This window comes from Aotus nancymaae, unplaced genomic scaffold (assembly GCF_030222135.1).
Source record: "Aotus nancymaae isolate 86718 unplaced genomic scaffold, 86718_ANA_hifiasm-v0.15.2.pri h1tg000011l, whole genome shotgun sequence".
Lineage (NCBI taxonomy): Eukaryota > Metazoa > Chordata > Mammalia > Primates > Aotidae > Aotus > Aotus nancymaae.
Genome location: NW_026988422.1, coordinates 88,064,188 through 88,071,994, shown reverse-complemented (window position 1 = coordinate 88,071,994; position 7,807 = coordinate 88,064,188).

Below are 7,807 nucleotides of genomic sequence, written 5' to 3'. Positions count from 1 at the left end.
ACCTGTCTGCTGAACCCACGCTCTGCAGTAATTGGTCCAGGGCCCTGGTGAAGACGGCAGGAGCTTGCCTGTGTCAGAGACTGTCCCCGCCTCCCACCGTGGGAGCAGGGACCATGGGACTCCCTGGAGCCCCTGTGTACTTGCATTTCTGTGCTTAGCTGCTGGTCTCAGGCAGGGAAAGCTTCGAGCCACCCGCAGAGCCCTGGAACTGAAGCATTTGCTCTCCTGGGAGAAGGTGGCTTCCTGCTGGCGACACGCCACGACAGGCCAGTGCAGGTCCCCACAGGCAGGCCCTGATGCCCACTCTTCCTGCCCTCTTCTGTCTGAGACTTGCACAACTCTGCAGGTGACCAGGAGCCGCAGGTTAGCTGAGGCCCGCGGTGGCCGGGAGCAGGGCCTTCCTGGAGGTGAGGACACGCTCTGCTTCCCGCACGAGCAGGCACTGGAGTGGACCCGCTCCCCTGTTTTACAAGTGTCCTCTGCAGGCAACGCAGGTCCGTGCAGGCCTGTCCAGCCCAGGAGGCGACAGAGTCGTCTGCAGCCTGGGCCCCTGTGGCCCCCAGGGAGAGGGCCCAGTGGGACTGGTCTTTCTCTGCGGGTCGCCTGCCTGTGCGGCTGGGGCGGAAAGGGCTCAAAGAGGGAAAGTGGCCCGGGCAGGCCCTCCCCTCAGGCCCCCCTCTCCCTGGCTGCTCTCCCAGGCTTCCCTGCTTTCCCTTCTGAGACCCCGACTACCGGACCCAGCCTTACTGCCGAGATAATTATCCACAACAGCAGGAGCGCCCATAAACATAATCGCCTGCCCTGCACTGTGTCCACATCCAATTATTCCGCCCAGCTGAGACCAAGTGCAGCTGGGGGTGGGGGATACTCCGCAGCTCTGGGATGATGCTAACAGCCCCTTTAGGGCCTGGCTGGGAGCAGCTGAGAGCTTCCTGGATCCAGGGCCGTGTCCCTACATCCCACTCCAAGACTCCCTCCTGAAGAAAACAGTGTCTTCCTGCACCCTTCTCAGAAGTCACGCTGATACAGGGCTACAAAGAGCAGAGAGCACAGGGGACTTCCCAGCCACTCACCATGCCCCTCCACTGCATTCAAGCCCCACTGCACTCATCTTTCCATGGGTCCCCCTCCATTCATCCCTCCATGGAATCCTGCATTCATTCCTCCACTACCCCTCCATTCATCCCTCCAGTACCCCCTCCATTCATCCCTCCACTGTCCCCTCCACTACCCCCTCCATTCATCCCTCCACTGTCCCCTCCACTACCCCCTCCATTCATCCCTCCACTACCCCCTCCCTTCATCCCTCCACTACCCCTTCCCTTCATCCCTCCACTACCCCCTCCATTCATCCCTCCACTACCCCCTCCCTTCATCCCTCCACTACCCCCTCCATTCATCCCTCCACTACTCTCTCCACTCATCCCTCCACTACCCCCTCCACTCATCCCTCCACTACCCTCTCCCTTCATCCCTCCACTACCCCTTCCCTTCATCCCTCCACTACCCCCTCCACTCATCCCTCCACTACCCCCTCCATTCATCCCTCCACTACCCCCTCCACTCATCCCTCCACTACCCCCTCCCTTCATCTCTCCACTACCCCCTCCACTCATCCCTCCACTACCCCCTCCCTTCATCCCTCCACTACCCTCTCCCTTCATCCCTCCACTACCTCCTCCACTCATCCCTCCACTACTCTCTCCCTTCATCCCTCCACTACCCCCTCCACTCATCCGTCCACTACCCCCTCCACTCACCCGTCCACTATCCCCTCCCTTCATCCCTCCACTACCCCCTCCCTTCATCCCTCCACTACCCCCTCCACTCATCCCTCCACTACCCCCTCCACTCACCCGTCCACTACCCCCTCCCTTCATCCCTCCACTACCCCCTCCCTTCATACCTCCACTACCCTCTCCACTCATCCCTCCACTACCCCCTCCACTCATCCCTCCACTACCCCCTCCACTCATCCCTCCACTACCCCCTCCACTTATCCCTCTACTAGCCCCTCCACTAGCTCCTCCACTAGCCCCTGCCTTCATCCCGCCACTGCTCCTGGCTGCCGGCTCTGGAGCAGTGCTCTGTATCCCATGGCACAGAGAAGGACAATGATGAGGAGGCAGAAGAACAATCAAGTGTAATTTCCAAGTGTACTGTCATAACGCTGAGGTGGGGGCGGATCCCATCTCCGCCCAGGTCCTGGGTCTTTGCCGTCCGGCACCCTCACACACCCATAGTTCCGCAGCATCCGTGGGGGACAACATGAGGAGGAGGACCGGGGGGTCATGTCCTTCCTGCTTCGGTGGGAAGCCTTTCTCTGCAGTTCATCAGGGAAAGTGAAATTTTTTGCACACCTACATATCAGCTCTCCAGCATGACAGGCACTGTGGGCCACCTGCCTCGAAGCCTTTCCTCCTTGTTCCTTCCAACAGAACCAGGGGCTTTCAGCCATCTGTGGTGATCTCTTGATCTCTAGGAAGGGGCCAGGTCCAGGGCTGAGCAAGGGCACATGACCATTTGGGGCCAAGGAGATCTGAGAGGAAGGGTGCTGTTGCAGGGGAGAGTGTGTGGGGAAAGGGTGCTTCTAGGACTGCCGTCCTCCCGTTAAAGCATTGGTGTGAGGCATGACACTGTCTGCCTCCACTCACTGCGTCTGTGGGTGAGGACATGATTCTTGGACTGCAGAGCCATCTTGAGACCAGGGTCAGAGCAGACAAGCAGACCAAGATCCCTGCCGCAGCGCCGTACCTTGAGGAGCGGAGCAAGCTAACAAATTCGACAACGTTGCTAAGCGCTTTTGTTGGATGTTCTGTTAATTACAGCTGAAACATGCACGCAGCATAGGGTGTTTTTAATTGTCTATTACTTGTTTATTTTAGAGACAAGGTCTTGCTCTGTCACCCCGGCTGAAGTGCAGTGGCGCAATCATAGTTCACTGCAGCCTCAAAATCCTGGCCACAAGTGATCCTCCCACCTCAGCCTCCCAAGTCCCTGGGACGACAGGTGCACTCCACCACGCCCAGCTAATTTTTTTAATTTTTGTAAATATGAGGTCTCACTATTTGTCCTAGGCTGTTACTGAATTCCTGGCCTCAAATGGTCCTCCTGCTTCAGCCTCCCAAAGTGCTGGGATTACAGGTGTGAACCGCCGAACCCAGCCCTGCACATGCGCTTAGACATGCTGTCCCCAAGTTCTGTTATTTGGAATAATGGTAACACATATTTCTATGAAAAAATCTATTTTGTGGTATGCATATATATATGTATATATACACATTTTTAAAATAAAAATGTGTTGCTCCGCCCCCCAACCCCTGCAGCTGAAGCCACTGACCATGGAGCCAGAGCCACCCAATGAGGTGTCTTTTCTCTAAGGATGGTGAAGTTGGAGAAGGTGCCTTCAAACCTCCTCCAGGGAGGACCATGTGCCAGAAACCCAGAGAACACTCATGGGGGGCCTGAGTTCTGAAGAATATGCAATGCCTATTTCAGCAGTCATGCACATCTCATGGGCAGGGCAAGCCTAGTAAGGAAGGGCAGAGAATGGCACATGTGAGCAGGACTTTCTGTGAGTCCACCCCTTGGAGCTCTTCTTTGGGATGTCACTGTGGACCCGGGAGTTAGAGGTGAACAGAGGCACTGAGAGGGGACGGGCACTGGCGTGGAGGGGTGAGGAGCACCCAGCGTCCTGGTTCGCTGTAGTGCTTTTGGCGGTTTTTCTGTTTGACGTGTTAATTTGCACACACGCTGCATCCCAGCCACCACTGATGGCCATTTGCCTTGACAACGGCGCGGACCACGGCTGCTTGGTCACAAAAATGAAGCTGTTGAAGCTCCTCTCCCAGGGGCCTCTAGTGGCACTGCCCGTCTCTTCCCTTGGCCTCGCCTGGGTGAGGCTTGCTCATGGATTTCCGAGAGTCCCCTCTGGAAGCGGCAGAAGGGAGCGGATGCCCGAGGTCGGGTGCCTGAGAGACGGCAGCATTTGGACAGCCCCGTAGGTTTCCTCATGGTCATGTGAAGTCTCCTGAATCTCAGGCAGGGAATGAAGAAAGACAAGACGGTACAAAGCCGTCCCCAGAGCCGTGGGCCCCGTGTCGTTAAATGTGGAAAACACTCGCTGAGAGTCATGGAGGAAAACAGCATCTGGAGACGGGGTCTTCCCGAGATGGTCACATCTACAGGTCTTGAGTGGCTAAAAAAATGTATTCCCCGCAATGCCTCACAGACACGGCACCGTGTGCACGTACGTGTAGCGGCCCGCCACAGCTGGTAAGATAACAATGTCCGTTCTGTATTCAGGGAGACAGAATCTGGTTTTTAATGGACAGTTGTAGAAAAGTCTTCTGCTATATTCCTAATCAAAGTCTTCTTAGAAAATATTGAAATGTCACCTTTTTAGTAAGCAAAATGCATTTTGTCCAAAACGACATGGCTAGAGCTGTCTGTTTCCTATCTCAGATTTTGTATTTCTTTCATATCACTACATTTCCCCGTAGGTTTTTCACTCATGCACATGCACTCTTTGTACGATTTTTTTTTTTTTTTTTCAGATGGAGTTTCATTCTTGTTGTCCAGGCTGGAGTGCAATGGCATGGTCTCAGCTCACTGCAACCTCTGCCTTCTGGGTTCAAGTGATTCTCGTGCCTCGGTCTCCTGAATAGCTGAGATTGCAGGTGAGCACCACCACACCTGGCTCATTTTTTTGTATTTTTAGTAGAGATGGGGTTGCACCATGTTGTCCAAGCTGGTCTCAAACTCCTGACCTCAAGTGATCCACCTGCCTCAGGCTCCCAAAGTGCTGGGATTACAGGTGTGAGCCACCGTGCCCGGCTGTGAAAATAGTAAAATTAGCAGGATGTGGTGGTGTGCACCTGTAGTCCCAGCTACTCTGGAGGCTGAGTGGAGGGATCCCTTGAGCGTGGCAGCTCAAGGCTGCAGCGAACCATGTGTGACTGTGCCACTGCACTCCAGCCTGGGCCACACAGTGAGACTGTGTGTTAAAATCTGGAGGCTCTAACCGCATTCGGCTACTGCGCTAGGGCCTAGTGCCTAAAAATGGAATTTTTATTTTTACTTAATTTTATTAACTTAATTGCCACTGGTAACTAATGACTGCCACGGTGAACAGCACAGCTCTAGCTTCCACGGTGTTGTGGTCACCCTGCAAAAGCAGCAGGGACCTGCCACCCAGCGTTCGGTTGTGATCCCAAGACTGACGACATCACACACTAAGAAGGTGTTACGACTCAATGATGCAGGCGGCTCGGGAGAGCAGGGCAGGCCTTGCGAGCAGGTCTGAAATGGCTTGTGAGAGCAAGGAAAGGAGACAGGCCCGGGTGGCTTTGGAGGCTGCGGCTGGTGGGTGGGGCCAGGTGAGCTTTCACACAGCCTGGCGGCAGCTCACATGGTTTGACAATCCCACCTGCACCCAAGTGGGAGCACCCAGGATTCTTATCGGTTTGTCCCGGTGTGGGCCTAATGGGAAGAGGGAGGGATGAGGCTTAAAAGCTGTCAATAGCCAGACATTAAGAAATGGAGTCCAGGCTGGGTGCAGTGGCTCACGCCTGTCTGTAGTCCCAGCACTTTGGGAGGCTGAGGCCAGTGGATCACCAGGTCAGGAGTTCAAGACCAGCCTGGCCAAGATGGTGAAACTCTGTCTCTACTAAAAATACAAAAAATCAGCTGGGTGTGGTGGTGGGCACCTGTAATCTCAGCTACTCAGGAGGCTGAGGTAGAGAATTGCTTGAACCTGGGAGGCGGAGGTTGCAGTGAGCCGAGATTGTGCCACTGCACTCCAGCCTGGGCGACAGACTGAGACTCCATCTCAAAAAAAGAGAAATGCAGTCTAACTCCTCAATACAAACTCCCAGCTTACAGGGAACAGAGGCACGGACACAATTAAACAGCAGGACGGGGCACAGCTGGCGAAATCCAGACCCGGGAGCTACTGGGAACAGCCTGGTTTCCTTTGCTAGAGGGGAAGAGGCGAAGAGGAAAAGGTGTAGATTAAAGAAGACCTGACTTATCAACCATCACAAAGCGCCAAAATCGCGTGGGTTCTGACTCAAACAAACATTTATAAGACAACTGGAAATGTGAACAACGACTTGATACTTAATAACATCAGCCGGGCGCGGTGGCTCACGCCTGGAGTCCCAGCACTTCCGGGGGCGGGGCGCGGTGGCTCACGCCTGGAATCCCAGCACTTTGTGAGGCTGAGGTGGGTGGGTCACCTGAGACCAGCCTGACCAACATGGTGAAGCCCCATCTCTACTAAAAATACAAAATTAGTCAGGCGTGGTGGTGCACGCCTGTAATCCCAGCTACTCAGGAGGCTGAGGCAGGAGAATTGCTTGAACTGGGGAGACAGAGGCTGCAGTGAGCTGAGATCATGCCCTTGCACTCCAGCCTGAGCGACAGAGTAGGCCTCCATCTCAAAATAATAATAATAATAATATTTTTTGGTTGGGCGCGGTGGCTCACACCTGTAATCCCAGCACTTTGGGAGACTGAGGTGGTTGGATCCCCTGAGGTCAGGAGTTCAAGACCAGCCTGACTAATATGATGAAACCCCATCTCTACTAAAATTACAAAAATTAGCTGGACATGGTGGTGCGCACCTGTAGTCCCAGTTACTCAGGAGGCTGAGGCAGGAGACTCACTTGAACCCGGAGGCAGAGGTTGCAGTGAGCTGAGATGCGCCATGGTACTCCAGCCTGGGGGACAGAGCGAGACTCTGTGTCAAAAAAAAAAGAAAAAAGAATTGTTTAGATAAAATAATATGTGTTTTAAGAAAGTCCTATTTAGATATCTACTGAAATATGGATGAAATGACATTATATCTACTTGATATGATTTGCTTCGAAATAATACAGGAAGGGACAGAGTGTTGGATAGATGAACCCAGACTTGGTAAGCGTTAATGACTGTTGCAGCTGAGTACTGGGTACATGCAGGCTTGTTACACCACTCTACTCTTGTACAGAGTTGACATTTTCCATAATACGGAGTCGTAATACGGCCAGGCGCAGTGGCTCATGCCTGGAATCCCAGCACTTTGGGGGGCCAAGGTGGGCAGATCACTTAATGTCAAGAGTTCTAGACTAGTCTGGCCAACATGGTGAAACCCCATCTCTACTAAAAATACAAAAAATCAGCCCAGTGTGGTAGCGCATGCCTGTAGTCCTAGCTACTTGGCAGACTGCAGCAGGAGAATCACTTGAACCCAGGAGGCAGAGGTTGCAGTGAGCCAACATCAGGCCATTGCACTCCAGCCTGCATGACTGAGCAAAACTCCATCTAAAAAAAAAAAAGTTATAAAAAGGAAAATAAAGACATCTTAAAACAAACAAAAACTGAGATAAACAATTGCCTTCAATTATTTATCTGAGATCGCACCCTTGCGCTCCAGCCTGGGCAAGAAGACAACTCTGTCTCAAAAAAAAAAAAGACTTCACTGCTGATCGTCAGACACATTAAATAAAGTCATAAAATTGCAAAAAAACAAGAAGGCAAGAAAACAGAAAAACTAAAGAAACAAAAAACAGAAAAAGCACATAGATAACAAACGGAAAAAAACACGAGATGGCATAGAAACAAAACGAAACTCAGCCATGGACAGCTTACATAGATACGCTTCAGACACAAGGCTGGAAAAAAGGCCGGGCGCGGTGGCTCACGCCTGTAATCCCAACACTTTGGGAGGCCAAGGCGGGCGGATCACGAGGTCAGGATTTCAAGACCAGCCTGGCCAGCATGGTGAAACCCCATCTCTACTAAAAATACAAAAATTAACTGGGCA